General features: G+C 49.3%; 1 protein-coding gene across 1 annotated transcript in view; it reads right to left on the minus strand.

The window, feature by feature from the left end:
• ABAT (4-aminobutyrate aminotransferase) overlaps positions 1–13089 on the minus strand; it is an 87126-nt gene extending 74037 nt beyond the window's left edge. Inside the window, exon 1 of the mRNA XM_068968918.1 lies at positions 13013–13089. The gene's annotated coding sequence lies outside the window, so the exon portion shown is untranslated. The remainder of the gene's footprint in view (positions 1–13012) is intronic.
• Positions 13090–18298: the final 5209 nt, after the last annotated feature.

An 18298-nucleotide genomic window follows, 5' to 3' on the forward strand; every position in this document is an offset into this window, starting at 1 on the left:
AACTAGAGAAAACCTGCGAACAGCAGCAAAGACCCAGCACAGCCAAAAATAAATAAATTAATTAAAGAGTCTGTGATGTTGGCTCAGTGGGATTATTCATACAGAAAGAAAAATTTAGCATGATCTTACCTCATTCAATACCTAATAATCAACCCCAGGCAGATGTTAGAGATAAATATGAAAAACTAAATGTGAAAGCTTCTAGAAAATAGAGGGGCAACATGAATGACTTTAAATTCCTGAACTAGCACACAAAACCACACAAAAAAGATGAGTATGAGCTCATCTAAAAATTAAAGTCCCAATAACCCAAAGTCACCATTGAAAAGTAAATGCATGCCACAGAGTAGAGGAAGATCCATAACACATAACTGGCAGAGGGCTCTTTATCCAGAAAGATTAAGAAAACTCTTAAAAATCTAGAAGAAAAAGAAAAATAGACAAATGCAAAGAAAAATGGACACGTGATCTTAATAGGCACTTCTTCAACAGGAATTCCAGGTAGTCAACATACATAGCCTAGAAAAGGTGATGAATTCAGTTAGTAGAGAAATGTTAGAAAAAAATACACAACTCCTGGAATGGCTGAAATATAATAGCAAGTTGAGGTGCTGGAGCTGGAGAGGGTATGGAGGAAGGGGACTCCTCATACACACAGTTGGCGGAGTCTAAATGGGGCAACCAGTTTGTTGCCATAATAGTCTTGCTATGGACTGGCTTATGTTTCACGTGTCCAGTTTCTGGCCCTTCTTTCGTCTGTGATCTTGGCCAAGAAACTTAAAATTCTCTGATTCTGTTTCCACATCCACAAAGAAGGTCATTCCCACCTGGATTATTGAAAGCTTTAAATGAGATAATCCAAACAGAACCCAGTGCCTGGCAGGTAGAAAGCATCCGACCACTCACTCTTACCATCTAATCTGTGTGTGTGTGTATGTGTGTGTGTGAGCTCAGTTGTGTCTGACTCTTTTGCGATCCCATGAACTGTAGCCTGCCAGGCTCCTCTGTCCATGGGATTTTCCAGGCAAGAATATTGGAGTGGGTTGCCATTTCCTTCTCCAAGGGATCTTCCCAGACCAGGAACTGAACCCGAGTTTCCTACATTGGCAGGCAAATTCTTTACCACTGAGCCACCAGGGAAGCCCTAATAACCACCAATATGCTATTTCAAAAGGCAGTATTGTTGCCATTTTACAGATGAGGAAACTGAGACCCAGAAGTCACAACCTCCAGGGAGCTCAGGAGGCCAGCTACACAGCTGCTTTCCAAACATAGGACTTCTTCCTTGACACCAAAGGAACATCTAAGCAACAGACTCCAACCTAAGCCCATAGCAGGATGTCAAGGGGCTGCACAGGTTTGAACCTGATCAATTACTGCAAATGATCCAAGTTGTTGGCTGCCTCTGGAAGCGCTTTGAACTTTGAACCCACTCACCCCTAGCTTTATTCAGGATTTTGGACTTTCGAACACTGCTTTCTCATTTGCCATCGCAGCTCGTCTTCGCAAACTCTGTTGTGAACATCAAAGGATAAGTCAAGATTATTCCCATGGACGGATGAGTAAACTGAGGCCAGAGAGAACAGCGGCATCCATGGGGCTTAGTATTAGCAGATGGTCTGTATGCCTGGGTTTCTCTCTAGACTTGATGTTTTTATTATGAGCGCCTGAAGTCAATCATCTATTCTGAGCCTGCATTTCCCACCTCTGAAACCTGATCAGTCTTTCCTCTTTAGGTTGTTACGAGCAATGAGATAAGCAAATACACCCTCAGAACAGCCCTAGCACCCGCTGAATGCTCGGCAAATATGAGCTGCCAGTGTTTATGGGCTGTTGCAATAGGATGGACAGAGCCTAAGTTGAAAGTCTGTCCAGGGTCATCTGAATGTTTCCTCTTGTCCCTGAAGCTGATCATCACCCTGGCAGCCCAGCCCTGGATGCCTCTGGGACCCTGCCTCTAGGTCGTGGCATCCATGCTCTTCTGTGGTGGCTCTTCTTTGAGTCCCGTTTTCAGCCCCTGGGAGGACTGTGCACTTACGGCTGGGGCAGAACGCCAGCCGTGCAAATCTGCATGCAGGCAGTAATTTGCACAAATGCTCCTCGGTGTGCTCATTTCCAGCCTGTCCCCAGAACGGCGCTCGGCTTGCAAAGCCAGCAGAGAGCTATTTACAGCTCTGGGCAAGGAGAAGGGAGGCAGGCTCTGATCTCACATGGGAATGGCCCTGCTGAGGTGGTGGTGGTGGCTTGCTCTTTTGGCTGCTTTAAGAGGCTGTTCAGCCAGTCTCTCCCTGAAGGAGCTTTGAGGTCCTGAAAGCTTTTGCTGAAAGGCCAGGGATCCGCCCCCACGATTGTCTGATTCCCTCAGGGAACCCACACGCAAAGTTAGGGGACCGGTGTCCCTGCTCCCACTAACAGGGGCTGAGCCATCAGGGAAGCCTGACCAATAGCTGCCGGTAGACTCTAAACATCTAGAGAAAGGGATACAGGAGGCCTGTCAAAACCATGGACAGCTCTAGCTGCTCTAGGTCAGGGATTGACAAACTGGTTGGGAGGTGGGAGACCTCCGGCCCCCCCAGCCTGTTTGTGTAAATAAAGTTTTATTAGCACACAAACACATCCAATCATTTACATTTCACGGTACAGTCGAGTGGTTGTGACTATAGCTGCATGGCCCACAAAGCCTCAAATATTTACTATCTGCCCCTTAAAAAACCAAAATCTGCTGAGCCCGACTCTATGTGAAGCCCCCACCTTCTCATCTTCTAACAAACAGGCTCCTTCTACAGTCAGTCCACTCTCCATGAAGCTTCCTGAAGAATATTTCTCAAGTGCTAATCAAATCAGGTCACCTCCTTACTTAAAACCCTTCCAGGTTCCCCAGGGGTCTCTGGGTCAAGTCTAAACTCAGCATCAAGGGTCACCAGGCTGTTTATGATCTGGCCTTCTCACAGCTCCCCTCTTCTTAGCCATCCACCCTGGGGAGCCTCTGCCAAACACCTCCCCCATCCTCTGAACACTGTTTTTTTATTAAAAAAAGCCATCTCAACGGAAAACCATGCATTGTTTACATACCACACAAACTTTTAAGATATCTGATTCTAGCCTTGTTCATTACATTATTTTCAAGCTTTTTTTTTTTTTTTTCCCCAACTCTTTCTAAGTTGTAGGAATCTGATGTGTGTGAGCATGCTCAGCTGCTTAGTCGGTCCAACTCATTGCAACCCTATGGACTGTAGCCTGCCAGCCTCCTCTGTCCACGGGATTTTCCAGGCAAGAATATTGGAATGGGTTGCCATTTCCTCCTCCAGGGGAATCTTCCCAACCCAGGGATCGAACCCATGTCTCTTGCATTGGCAGGCGGATTCTTTACCAGTGAGTCACCTGGGAAGCCCAGGAATCTCACAGAGGAGCCAATTCTGTCTTGTCCAGTCATTTTTTTTGCCTCTATTTGCAATGCATTTCACCATTCCTTTACTCCATAGACAACTGTGCTTTATTTGACTTTTCCTTTGAACCTCTTCCAACATCTGCTTGGTTCTTTCATTGAATGAGCTTTACAGAATCATTAAGTATTTATCTTTGTATCTCTAAGGAAGTCAATGTTTTATCACTACCCCCCTTTTTACTTTTTCCTGAAGATTTTAAGAGTTTTCGATGAAGTCTGTGAGCCCCTGTTTGCGTACTATCTGTTGAGAATATCTTTCCTGTCTTTTCTGCCTTTTCCTCCAGAAATTTCTTTCCCAGCATGCCCAGGTACAGAGACAGAGAACCTCTTCCTTCTCTAGCTACTCCCACCTTCCTGGTGTTCTTCTCTCTGACTGGTTGTTTATGGGCCTGTTCCCTGATAGCTGGGCTTCCCAGGTGGCACTTGTGGGAAAGAATCCGCCTGCCAATGCAGGAGACATAAGAGACTCTGGTTCGATTCCTGGGTTGGGAAGCTCCCCTGAAGAAGGGCATGGCACCCCACTCCAGTATTCTTGCCTGGAGAATCCCATGGACAGAGGGCCCTGGTGGCCTATGGTCCATAGCGTCACAAAGAGTCGGACATGACTGAAGTGACTTAGCGCACACAGCACATCCTGACAGCTAGCCTAGAAGATCCTCTGGCGTGGAAGCTGGGTGTTTGTCTTTTGTTACCATGCGCACACACACCCTACCATTAGTGTATAAGACAAGTGGGAGTTGTGCAACAAGCGGGCATGTTAACTCAGGAATGAATGAATGCAGGTTGCTCGACTGCCCACCTAGACAGAAGCCACTAAGGGGGAGACCTTGTTTCCCTTGTTAGTACCATGCATGGGATGCCAATGTCTGACATCTACAGAGTACTCAACAAACACTGGCTGAATAAATGAAAAAAACAAAAAAAAAAAACAAAAAAAAAACCATTTCAGGACTTCCCTGGTGGTCCAGTGGCTAAGAATCCGTCTGCCAATGCAGGGGACACGAGTTCGATCCCTGGTCCAGGAAGACTCTGCATGCCACCGGGCAACTAAGCCCGTGAGCCACAACTCCTGAGCCTGTGAGCCCAGTCTCAGAGCCGTAAGTCCTGAGCCCACATGCGCCCTGGAGCCTTTGCTCTGCAACAAGAGAAGCCACCGCAATGTGACGCCCGCACACCGCAACTAGAGAGAACCCGTACAGCAACGAAGACCCAGCACAGCCAAAACAGATTAATTAATTAAAAAATACCATTTCAGTTCCTGTTTTTGGCCCACTTTTAAATCATCTCCCAGCTCTCCACGTGTGAAAAGCACCCCAGCAGCCTCCGAACGCTACCCTTCCGCCCTGTATTTTCATGTGTTGTAACTGTGGCGTTTCAACTGCTCCCCTCTAGGGAACGGATGGCCATCTCTCCGTTCTGCTTTATGGTCATCACCTGACCTTGAGCAAGACACCGCCCCTCTGGCTTTCCAATGGGTGAAGCAAGGTCAGTTCAGGCATTCCAAGAGATAAAATACATCAAGCGGAGATACGGATGGCCAGTAACACCCTAATGATGTTCCGGCTCAGGCACCATTTACAGTATAACAGCTGCTGTCAAGGTAACACATCAGCGAAGCTACAGGGGTTAGCTCTGAGTTGTGAGGTCACAGAGATGGCCAAGGACAAGCTTCCCAAACGACCTGAAGGTGCACACGAAGCCCCTTGTCCCACCAGGATAGTGTTAAACAGCAGACTGCATTTTGTAGGATGCTGGGTGGGGCCCAAGCGCCCGTATTTTCCCCCCAGCTCCCCAGCGATGTCATGCCACTGGGCGCTGGACCACACTTTGAGCAGCAAGATGCCAGGACACAGTGAGTCCCAGCTTTGCAGGAACTCTCCGAACAGTGGCTGAAAGACAGATAACCAATAGGTGGCTGATGTGTGTTCAGTTGCTTCAGTCGTGTCCGACTCTTTGTGACTCCACGGACTGTACCCTGCCAGGCTCCTTTATCCATGGGATTTTCCCTGCAAGATTACTGGCATGGGCTGCCATTCTCTCCTGCAGGGAATCTTCCTGTCCCAGAGATTGAACCCGCGTCTCCTGTATCTCCTGCATTGCAGGCAGATTCTTTACTGCTGAGCCACTGGGGAAGCCCTGGTTGCTGATCGTTCAAAGTAATAAATGTTAGTGCCCAAGTGGGAGAGGCTGACAGTTAAGACTATGAGACTCCAAGGATGGACAGGTTGGTGAGATGGGGTAGTTGGGTGCAGGGTTCCCAAGAGGCATGGAAACCAGGGTGGGAGAATTCTGCCAGGCCAGTGACTCAACAGAGTGATAATTCTGGTGGTGGGACCTGTTGATCTCTGTTTTAATACATCCTTCAGGGAATTCTGATGTGCAAGTCTGAGAATTATTGTGCTAGGCAGAAAGGGGTACAATATTCCAGTTGGAAGAACAATGTTTTGTTTCACATAGTCGACTTTCAGGCACATGTCCAGACCCTGTAAATTGCATTCATTATTTCACCTATCTATCCATCTACCCACCTGTCCAACATCCAACAGATAAGTTGTGAATGCCCACTAGGCATCTTGTTAGGCACAAGAAGTTGTAGCTAGACATGCCTGTCTAAGCTTCTAAACCACTGATGCTCAGCCAGGGGATATCTAGCCATGTCTGGGGACATTATTGCTTGTCACAACTGGGAGGTAAGTGTGCTACTGGCATTGAGTGGGATAAAACCCAGAAATGCCGCTGAACATCCCCTAGTACACAGGACACCCCACCCACCTCCATGCCCACCCCACCCCAGCCGTGGCAATAGTGTTGTAAAAAGAACTTTGTTCTGGGAATTCCCTGGTGGTTGAGTGGTTAGGACTTGGTGTTTTCAGTGCTGGAGTCTGGGTTCAATTCCTGGTTGGGGAATGAAGATTCTGAAAGTTGCAAAGTGAGGCAAAAAAAAAAAAAAGAGAAAAGAAAGAAACTTCGCTCTAAACTAGGAACCCCTTGAGGGCAGGAACTGTACTGTAGTCACTTTGACATCCCAAAGTCAGGAGACAGGGCCTGACCCCCAGGAGCTAAGTGAATATTTAAATGCTAGAGGAAATAGCAAGACAAAGATGTACTTACGTATATAAAGAATTCTTACAACAACAACAACAAAAAGACAAACATCCCAATTCAAAAAGGGGCCAAGGACTTACATGGACCTTTCCCCAAAGAAGATACATAAAAGGCCAATTAGCACATGAAAAGATGTTCAACATCACTAATCATTAGGGAAACGTAAATCAAAACCACAGTGAGAAAAAGTGAGAAAAAAAGATTAAACCCCCCCCCAACAATCACATCTGCTTCATATGCACTAGAATAAGGTAATACATTGTAATACTAGTAATCGGAAAATAACAAATGTTGACAAAAATGTGGAAAACATTGGAACCCTTGCACATTGCTGGTGGGCTTGTAAAATGGTGGCGTCTGGCATGGCGGTTCCTCAAAAGGTTAAGCAAAGAGCTACCATGGGACCCAGCAGTTCCACTCCCCAAAGAATGGAAAGCAGATCTTCAAGCTGAAATTTGTCCACACATGTCCACAGCTGCATCATTCATAGCCGTCAAAAGTCGGAAGCCCAAATGTCCCTCAACTGACAGACGGATAAACCAACTGGCCTATAATCCACGCAATAGAATATTATTTAGCCATGAAAAGGAGCAAAGTATTGATATATGCTACCACAGAGAAGTCAGACCAATATGCCACATGTTGGATGATGCCATTTATATGAAGTAGTCAGACCAGGCAAATCTATCGAATCAGAAAGCAGACAAATGGTTGGCAGGGGCTGGGGGAAGGGAGGGTGACTGCTTCATGGGGACCAGGTTTCCTTTTGGTATGATGAAAGAGTTCTGGAACCAGAGAGAGGTGATAGTTGCACGACATTGTGAAAGTACTTAATGTCACTGAATTGTACCTTATAAATTATTAAGGGATTTACCCGGCAGTTCAGTGGTTAAGATTCTCCACCCCTAATGCAGGGGAGATGCGTTTGATCCCTGGTTAGGGAACTAAGATTCCATACACATTTTTTGAATCACCTGGGGCTTCCCAGGTGGTGCAGTGATAAAGAATTCGCCTGTCAATGGGGGAGATGCAAGGCGCTGGCTTAAACCCTGGGTCGGGAAGGCCCCCTGGAGAAGGAAATGGCAACCCACTCCAGTATTCTTGCCTGGAGAATCCCATGGACAGAGGAGCCTGGTGGGCTACAGTGCATGGGGTTGCAAAGAGTCGGACACGAATGAGCACACAAGCACTCTCTTGCACACACTGCGCAGTAAACGCTCATCCAGTGTCTACTGTGTGCCAGGAACGGTGCTCTGCATTCAGGATGGAAGTGAAAGAGACTCGAATGTATGTCTACTCCCTAGGGATACAGATGGGGAGGAAACCCAGCCAACAGTCACAGACCCAAGGAAGCCTCGGATGTTTAAGCGCTCAGTTCTGAGGATAAAAGGATCCTCGCTGGGGGGAGGCTGGGGGCGGGAAGGGTCACGGAGGCAGCTTTTGAAGGAGGAGTGCAATTTGCCCTTGGGAAGTCGACCTCAAGACAGAGAGAGTGTGTGATTAGAGGCTGTATCAGGCGATGCCATTCCTGGGATGGGTAAGACAGTTTAAAATGCCTGGTGCCTCTAGGAAAGCGAGGCTAGTCAGACGTGGTGGAGACAAAGGAGGACACACAGCTCAGAACCACCTCCTGGGCCTTCTGCAGGGATGCAGTGGGGAGCGGGTGGTGATTCAGCCAGCCGGGCGTTCTGGAAGCCCTCAGGCCCCCCAGCTGTCACCCACGATGCTTTGGCCCGGGCTTCCTGGCAAGGAGGGCAGACAAGGAGAGAGAGAGATGGGGAGAGCAGGGCTCACACTACTGAAGAGGGGGTAGGTACCAGGTGCTTGAACAAGGGTTTCAGCCAGTCCTCACAGTAACCCAGAGCTGCGTTCTCCCATTGCACCTCCGTCTACCTTCCCCCCTTTCTCCCTTTCTTTCTTTTCTTTCTTTATGCCTTCCTTCTTTCCTTTCTTTCACCTTCTAAATGTGGGAAAACACTAACAGACAGAATGGCCACAGCCTAGGCTGTCATGATGCGAGGAAAACAGGGAAGTGGAAGTGTTAGTGGCTCAGTCGGGTCTGACTCTATGACCCCACAGACTGCAGCACTGCCAGCCTCCTCTGTCCATGGGATTCTCCAGGCAAGAACACTGGAGTGGGTAACCATTCCCTTCTCCGGGGATCTTGCCCACCCAGGGATTGAACCCAGGTCTCTCGCATTGCAGGTGGATTCTTTACCATCTGAGCCACCAGGGAAGCCCCCCTCATGCTGGTGGAAGCCCAGTTCAGCTCTGGTCAGTGTGACCTCAGGCCCCACCAGGATGCTGGTGACAAGAACCCCCTGTGGGCAGGGCGGAGGCTCAGCCTGTGGACATGAGGCCTCAGATCTCTGTCTCCTGGCTCCAGAACTCTTAGGAAGCTCAAAGGCCTGAGTTCCGGTCACTGGCAGCTTCTGGCATGACCACTTTCCAGGAAAGAGGGAGTGGGTGTGCAGCAATGTCCAGTCCTCAGACCCTGCCTGCCTCTCTTTCCTGGGGGCCAGGCAGCTGAAAGAGCTCCAGCCTGGTGTGCAGAACTTGGGACGCAGTCATCCCCTGCCTTCTTCGTGGCTAAAGGACTTCGAGCAAGTCTCAACCTCTGGGGGCTGTGTCTGGCTCACCTTTAATGCACGGTAAGCTGGCTAAAGGAATCTGTTTCCTCTTCCTCCCCCATGGACAGACATTCACACACACACACACACACACACACAGAGGCCTCTTTCATGTTTCTCGCTTCCCTATATGTATGTACATATACTTACTAAAATACCTATATATCGATCCTGTGACTATCATTTTCACTAAATGATGTCTTAGAGATCTCTCCAGGTCAGCAGCATAGTTCCACCCCATTCTCCTAAAAAGACGGCTCATTTTTCCACATAATGTAACCCCTTCCCATCTTGGATTGCCAAGCCCTTGGGTGAACATTCTGGCATTGGCCAGCATTTCTATAGGAGATTCTTTCTTGGCCTAGCATTTCTACAGGAGATTTTTTTCTTAGCCATGGGATGGCTGGGCCCCAGAGCATGCAGTTAAAATTCTGAGACTGCTAAAGGAACTGAGATGGCTCCAGAACTAGGTTATTTCTAAAACTGTCTTTGACTTCCAGCAGGGACAGTTGCTTTGACTTCTAGCAGGGATGGGGGTAATGCTGTTAGCAAAGTCCTTTAACCTCCATGGGCCTCAGTTTCCTCACCTGTAAAATGGGAAGCTTACAGTAACGCACATGGAGGTGCTCTGGATTTTCCTGTTGAAATGTGAGGGGTTAATTTTGCCCTCAACATTAGGAGGCTCAGCAGTTGACACATGACCTCTATGATGCACAAAGTGGAACGAGGAGCCTGAGTAAGAAGGATGCTCTCCTAACGTCAATCATCCACTATGAGTGGAGAATCTACATTAGACCAGCAGTTCTCAATGTGGGGAGGGGGATTTTGCCCCCCAGAGGACATGCTTGGAGATGATTTTAGTTGCCGTCACTAGAAATGGTAGCAACTAGTTGGCTTTAATTGGGTAGAGGGTAAGGATGCGGCTCCACACCCTACAATGCATGGGACAGCCCCCCTTCCCCACCCCTTGCAACACAGAATGATCCGGCCCCAAATGGCAACACTGTTGATGATTTTAAAAAAAGAAAACCCTGCTCCAGACCTATCTTTTATCTGATGCCTAGCCTCTCCCCCCACCAACAAGCCCAATTTGAAGATGGGGAAACTGAGGCTCAGAGAGGTGATGACCTGCCCAACATTGCCCAGCCAGCAGTACCAGTAGATCCCCAGCTCCATCTGACTTTAGGGCCTGGGGTGCATTCCACATCCCGTACCATCCCTCTGGGAAGACACCATCCTAGTCTCCAAGCAAGAGCTGACTGTTTGCTGCCTGACAGATGATCTACATTGGGAGTCATAAGTCTTACCTAAAAGCATAAGCTCCCTACCCAGGTTTAGAGGTTTTATGACTTGTCATAATCACTGCTTCCCCTCACTTGCCATATGCTATGTACTTTACCAGGACAAACTCATTTAACCCTAATAAGGACACTAAGGGAATTAGCTGCAGAGAGGTTAATCATTCCACCAAGATACATACTAAGTAGCAAATCTGGGCTCTGACCCTGAATAGAGGGGCCAGAGATGGATCCCTCGACCCCCACTGCACTAAGCTTCTCCCTCATACTGTGAACTTTCACCTTGGCACCTTGAACTTGGATCCCTGCTCCAACTTGGAGCACTGCCAAGCCCTCAGCTGGAGGCAGGGGGGAGTCCCCACCTCAAGACGCTCCCATCTGTAGGGACCTGGTTACTGCTGCTCTGTGGGGGTTCAATGCCTCAGGAAAAGAAGCAGGCTCTGAGCTAGGGTGGGACATGGCAGCAGAGAACTTGGGGTCACAGGGAAAAGGCAGGGATGGATAGGGAGGGGGCCCTGGAGGGAGGGGCTGTGACTTCCATTGCGGGGGTGGGGGTGGGGTGCTGTCCAAAGAGCCTGGAGCAAGCCTCGCCTGCAACAGATACTCCAGCAGCAGCAGCAGCTCCAGACTAATAGAACTGATCTCACTTGCCATCCTGAGTCCATTCGGATTCTGGCAACCCTAGATTTGGCAGTTGGCTCAATAAAAAGATGCCACGGGCTGAGCCGGGAAGTGCAGGGGCCTGGGAATGGATTCTACACAGCGGCCTGCTGGGGGGTGGCACCAAGTTCCAGCTGTGTCCCCTCCTAGCTGCGTGACATTGGCGGAGCCTCTGCACCACCTCTGACAAGTGGGGAGCCTGGTGCCCAACCACCTTGGTTCTAAATGTGAGGACGGGAGGTAGTATTCCAGACCCTGCTGGTCCACAAGTCCCAGAGAGGCTGTGACCAGCTTCGCCACCCACTGGCTGGGTGACCTTGAGCAAGTCTCTTTCCGTCTTGGTGCCTTTGCTTGTTCAACTGCCAAATGAAGGAGCAAGATCTTTGGTCTCAAGTCCCTGGGAGGTCTAAGGTCTCCAGGTAGTGCCATTTCTCTCTTTTCGGGGCTGACCTCTTTGGGCATCTGGGACACACACTTCTCCTTTCTCCACCTCTCAGCTGCAGCTCCAAAGCAAAGCTCCTTGCTTTTTCTCCTCTGCTGCCACCCCTTACTCTGACCCGCCGGATCAAAGCAGTTCCCTGCCCCCATCATGTCACCATCAACCTGTCCCTCAGTCCAGCTTCATTGAAGCCAGTCCGATGGATGGCTCCTGCAAGCATCTCTCTTGGCTAAGGGCCTAGGGAATTCCACAGGGCAATGTCCACAGGAGCTAGGAAGGGGGAGCCCCAGGAGGCAAATGGGGGCCCTCCTCTCTGCATGGACACCCTCTTCCCCAGGAGAGGCGTTGGTCCGTCTCAGGGGAGGATGTTTGGAACACAGTCCTTTGTGTATGTGTGTGTGTGTGTTGGGTGGGGGTGGGGGGGTCCTCACTGGTCCTGCTGCCTCAGAGGCCATCTCTGCTGGCAGTTTGGAGGCTCCAGTATGATCTCTAGGCTGAGGAGCCCAGTTCTAAGGGTTTCAGTCTTCTAAACCTTCTTACTAAACCTCAACCTCTGCTCTTATCTCTGGGAGAGGAAAGGAGAGATGGGATTAGGTGGAGTAGAGAGGTGGGAGGGATGGGACAGGTTAGGGGGGTGGTTAATGGGATGCGATTTGTGCAAAAGGGTTAAAGGGGTGGGGTGAGGTGTGTGGCTTGGTCCAGACGAGTGACCGGACCCTTGCCCTGTTTCTGAATGTGAAAACCCCTCCTCTTACATCTTGAGAAAGAGGAGTAATCTCCCAAATGCCTTAAATGTAAAGGTGCTCAAGGCAATCCATCTTCTCTCTCTGATGGATGAAGAGGGGTTGGGGCGGGGGGAGATAGGGAATTGAGTCCAGTTTCTGAGTTGGGGGGGTGGGGTTACACGGAGGTCTGATTGCATTTGAGGGTTACATGCAGCGTCTCTGGCCAGCGATATCCTTCTTTTAGGGAGGGGCTTATTTTCCCTCCTGGGGGAAGCACCCCGTTATCTCCGAGCTGAGAAGGGAGGGTGGGGAGAAGAATCCAAACTTAGTTTTTTAGGGACGGGGTAGAGGCATGCGTCTCCCAAGAAATGGTGGGCCCTAGAAACCCGGGGAGGCTGGAACCCACTTTGGGGGCGGAGGGAAGCACGTTCCATTCCAAGGGGGAATGTGGGGAGAGCAATCTTATTTCTAGAGCCTGGGGGCCAGGAAGGAAGGGCCCATATCCGAAGGGAAAAGGAAACTATTTTGCTCTCTGGACGGTGGACGGCTCTCTCTTTTCGGGACAGAGGGACCCGGGTCTCGGAAAGATGAGGGCTCGGTCTCTTAAGAGAAGATGCCCCGTTTTTGCTCCCTGGGGGGCAGGGCCGAAGGATTCCATCTCAGCTAGCGCGCAAGGGCTCGCCTCAAGCGACCCGGCGCCAGGTCCTTACCTCCAGGCCTCTGCTCCAATGTGCGGACTCCGATCCGCCCGGCTGCGACTTGAGCGATCGGCGTCCTGCGCTCCGGCGGCGGCCGGTCTCTGCCTCGCTTCCCCCAGCGACTCGCCGGGCTCCTGGGCTCCGCCGAGCCGCGCTGGCCAATCAGCGCTGCGGGTCCCGGCCCTCGCGCGCGACACCGCCAATGAGCGCGCCCTCCACGGGCCACCGCCCCCGGGGGGGGCGGGGAAAGGCGGGCCAGGGGCAGAGTCCGGCCTCCCGGGGGCGGAGGAGCCGGGGGCCCGGAGGAGGGGCCGCGAGGGCAGGGATGGAGGAGCCGGATTGTGACCGCGGCGGCGAGGAGCCCCAGCCGAGCTGGGGTGTGGGGAGCCAGTCTCTGAAATGGGGGGCGGGGGGGAGAGGCTCTATAGGCTGGTTTAACCTAGACCTTAATTGCCCCTGCCCCTTTTCTGGATACTGGGGGCTGCAGACGTGTGTAGCTGCCCCCTCTGCACCATGAGCCTTAGATCTCGGGCTCCGGGAAGCCTAGATTCAGAGTTAGACAAGGTTCCGTAAGAAAGGGAGGGCGAAAGAGCATAGAGTCCCCTTCCACCCACCACCACCACCCTGCCCACGCATACCCTCCCTCCGGGCAAGTGCTCAGGGTCTTCTCGCTCTCAGCTCTCTGAGCTGCCATTCATTTAACACCTCCCAGCTAGTGCATCCTTGGGGCAGTGCAAAAATCACTGGACTAGGAGCCCATGGTTCCTCGGGCACTAACACCTCCTTCATGAGCACAAGTGAGAGGGTAGATGTGATGAAGCTGCCTTTACAAAAATTAAAGTGCTGTATGAAGACTAGCTAATACTAAAGTGTGAATAACTGCCAGCCCAGTAGCTTTCTAAAGGTATTTGGAAAGAGGATGCATTGGTTCAATGGTAAAATCAAAGACACAGGAAACTACCCATCAGAAAACAACAAGAGCTCACCAAGTGCTCATGATGAATAGCTGTTACAGAATTAAAAATGCCAAGAAAGAATACAGCTTGGGTTTCCCCACTCAGCCTGATCAGGTAACTATTTCCTTTGTTTGCATCTTGCAAAACCCTGAGGTCCTTCCTTCCTGCCTTCCATGAATCCAGGCTGCCCTATATCCGATTAGGCGAGCAGGACTATAGTCCTGGGAATTAAGATAAATATTAAGAAAAAAAAAAAAGTTGGGAGAGGGTGCTTCCCAGGTGGCTCAGTGGGTAAAGAATTCACCTGTAATGTAGGAGACACAGGAGACTCAGGTTCGATCCTTGGGTTGGGGAGATCCTCTGGAAGAGGGCATGGCAACCCACTCCAGTATTCTTGCCTGGATAATCCCATGGACAAAAGAGCCTGGCGGGCTACAGTCCCTGGGGTGACAGAGTCGGACATGACTAAAGCAACTGAGCGCGCCAAAGCGAATGAATACATTTAAAAACTGCCGAACAAACCACCTGCCGTCTAGTGTGGTCTGTGACTACAGGGACCAAAAGAAACAATAAATGAGAATAGTACAAAGGAGGGCTTCCCTGGTGGTCCAGTGGTTAAGAAGCTGCCTGCCAAAGCAGGGGACAGGGGTTTAATCCCTGCTCTGGGAAGATCCCACATGCCGAGAGGCGACTAACTCCGTGGGCTACAACTACTGAAGGCTGCGAGCTCTAGGGCCTGTGCTCCAGAATTACAGAAGACACTGCAGTGAGAAGCTGCTGCACCACTACTAGAGAGTGGCCCCAGCTCACTGCAGCTCGAGAAAACCTGAGTGCAGCAACGAAGACCCAGTGCAGCCCCAAACGAAGAATACTGCAAAGGAATAGATAGAACGCACCACCGAACCACCGTTCTGCTAGAACCAAGAGCTTTGCCAGTCCCTGTGGTATGTTAATGCTGTCACCTTGCAGAACTTTATGAGGCCTGGGTTATAAATTTTTCCCTAAAACCCAAGCCATGCAGATAATCCCTTTTACTGTCCAAAGAAATAAAATGGTCAGTAAATATGGAAGGAAGGAAGGTTTGCCAAAGAAAGGCAAGTTAAAGAGATGGAAAATTTCATTTACCAAAATGGCCTTGTTTTTATTATTATAATTAGGATTATTTGTGGAAGTTTCAAGGAAGTGGACAACTTCATAAATTGCTGTAGGGAATATCAATGTGCAAAGCCTTTCTGGGAAGAAACTGAATATTCCTATTCAAAAAATCTGAAAAATAAGCTTACCCTTTGATCTAGCAGTTAAACCTCTATGAATTTATCCTAAAACAATGAAAGGTGCTAAAGTTTAGTGATAAAGTGGTTTACTGTCATTTTATTTCTTGTAGCAAAAATCTAGAAATAACTTATAAGTACTTATAAGTTGAGTACAACAGGGACTCAGAAAGGACATCTGTTGAATGAAATTAGATGCCTCCAATACAGCATAGATGTTGAATATTGAATGGTATGGAATTAAATAAAACATAGGTATTGAATATTGAATGGTTTACTCAAAATATTAAGTGGGTAAGAGATATTTGCCAAAAAAAGCTTATTTGGTGTTCTATTTTTGGTAAATCTAAATAAATGGATATCAATAAATCAATACTGTCTAATAGAACCTTCCATGATGGTGGAAATGTGCTGTTCAATCTGGTAGCCACCAGCCAAGGTAGGTATGGAACACTTAACATGTCATTAGTTGATTGTGAAATGGAATTTTAAAATATTATCTAACTTTTGTTTTAAGTTAAATAGTCACACATTGGTGGTGGTGGTGATTTAGTCCTTAAATTGTGTCCAACTCTCATGACCCCATGGACGCAGCCCATACGGCTCCTCTGTCCATGGAATTTCCCAGGCAAGAATACTGGAGTGGGTTGCCATTTCCTCCTCCAGGGGATCTTCCCTACCCAGGGATCGAGTTCATGTCTCCCTCGTTGCAGGTGGATTCTTTTACCGCTGAGCCACCAGGGAAGCTCCCGTCTATCACACTGGACATCACCAATATAGATGATGCATAGATCGATAACTGAAAAAAAAAAAAAAAGCCCACTAGTAGAGCAGAAGTAGTTCTCTCTGCATGTTCAAGTTGTGGATGACTACAATTTTATCTTATCTGCATGTTTCTTGTGTCATATATATATATACACATATATATACACACACACATTGCTTTTGTACTAAGAACAAATAGTTAACATGAAAAACAAAAAGCAAAAGTGTAGTCAAATGCAACCCACCATCCGTTTACATGACCTGCAATCTGGGCTATAAAATGGGGTTTACACTGTAAATGGTAGGGAAAAAAATGAAAAGAAGAATATTTTGTATCGCAAGAAAATCGCATAAAATTCACATTTCATTGTGCACGAGGTTCTACTGGAACATAGCCGCACCACCCACTTCTGGATGTCTGTGGCTGTCTTTGTGCTACCCCGGCAGAGCCGAGGAGCAGTTGCGACAGAGACCATACAGCCTGCAAAGCCAAAAATATCTACCATCTGGCGTTTTCAGGAAAAGTTTGCCAAGCCCTGGTCTAAGGCAATCAGGGGAGACAAAGTGGGTGGCGGCGTCTCCATTCATCTGTTCATTCATTCATTCGTCTACGTATGGAGCGTCACTGTGGGTTAGGGCCTGGCATAGGACATTCAGGAGGCACTGCCTTGTTTCTGCTTGGAGGAGCCTGTGAGAAGGATTTTTAGAGCCAAGTGCTTCGCAAGCTGGTTCTCCAATAGCTTCATTGTGACTCTTGTGAAGAAAACTGTTGGCAGGTGGAGAAAGCCCTGCTCACCTCAGCTTTGTTTGCATTTCCCACAACCCCACCATTTTCCTGTGGGGCCGCCTGGGGCTCCAGGTGTCTTCCAGAGACTGATTGAGACCCAGGATTTGTTGTTCAGTCTCCAAGTCGTGTCTGACTCTTTGCGACCCTATGGACTGTAGCACACCAGGCTTCCCTGTCCATCACCAACTTCCATCACCACTGAATCGGTGATGCCATCCAACCATCTCATCCTCTGTCGCCCCCTTCGCCTGCCTTCAATCTTTCCCAGCATCTTTTCCAATGAGTCAGCTCTTCCCTTCAGGTGGCCAAAGTATTGGAGCTTTGGCGTCAGTCCTTCCAGTGAATATTCAGGGTTGATTTCCTTTAGGATTGACTAGTTTGATCTCCTTGCAGTCCAAGGGACTCTCAAGAGTCTTCTCCAACACCACAGTTTCAAAGTATCAATTCTTCAGCGCTCAGACTTTATAGTCCAACTCTCACATCTGTACATGGCTAATGGAAAAACCATGGCTCTGACCATATAGACCTTTGTCAACAAAGTAATGACACTGCTTTTTAATACACTGTCTACGTTGTCATAGCTATTCTTCCAAGGAGCAAGTGTCTTTTGAGACCCAGGATGGGAACTCCTTAATATCTTTTTTTTTCTTCAAGATATTTATTCGGCTGCACCAGGTCTCTGGGTTGTGGCAGGAGGGACCTTCCATCTTTGTTGCAGCATGTAACGTTGAAATATCCTCCACTCTCCTCTGTAGCCAGGCAGGTGACAGCCCTCCCCCCTACGCCATGGTCCTATGTGTCACCAAGGGCCCGACATCTATCACGCTGGGTTCTGAGCGGAATGCCTGTGACCCTCGCCTGCCTCGGCCCACCCTCCAGTCTGTGATACCACACAGCAAGTGGAGCTGGGTGGGTCCATGTGAACCAACGTGATCTTTGAGGTCTGGAGCCCTTAGAGGCTACAGTGGAGCCCACTCACTGGGTGCCCACCCAGCCCTGCTGCTCACAGGCCCAGGGACCCCTGGGGGCCGCTCCTCCTCCTTGACTCTCAGTTTTGCTGTTGTTTTTTTGTTCAGCTGCTCAGTCATGTCTGACTCTTTGTGACCCCATGGACTGTATAGCCTGCCAGGCTCCTCTGTCCATGGAATTCTCCAGGCAAGAATACTGGAGTGGGTTGCCATTTCCTTCTCCAGTGGATCTTCCCAACCCAGGGATCGAACCCACGTCTCCGGCATTGGCAGGTGGATTCCTTCCTGCAGAGACACCTGGGAAACCCTGATTTCTGTTTCCTTGCCCATAAGAAGAGGTGGTACTGCCCAGCAAGATGTGTCTGCCCAGCAAGGAGGTTAGATGGTTGAGTTTCCCCTTGATTTCCCGTGTCTGTCTGCTGGCTCAGGCACTGGGCTCACCCCCAGTTCCCAGGATCCTCGCCGTTAAAAGACTGCAAAGTCACACGATTGCATGGGATCCCAGGAGGCAGGTCCTCTGACAGAGCTTTACCGATGGAGTGTGTCCTACA

This window comes from Capricornis sumatraensis, chromosome 3 (assembly GCF_032405125.1).
Source record: "Capricornis sumatraensis isolate serow.1 chromosome 3, serow.2, whole genome shotgun sequence".
In the NCBI taxonomy this organism is placed as follows: domain Eukaryota; kingdom Metazoa; phylum Chordata; class Mammalia; order Artiodactyla; family Bovidae; genus Capricornis; species Capricornis sumatraensis.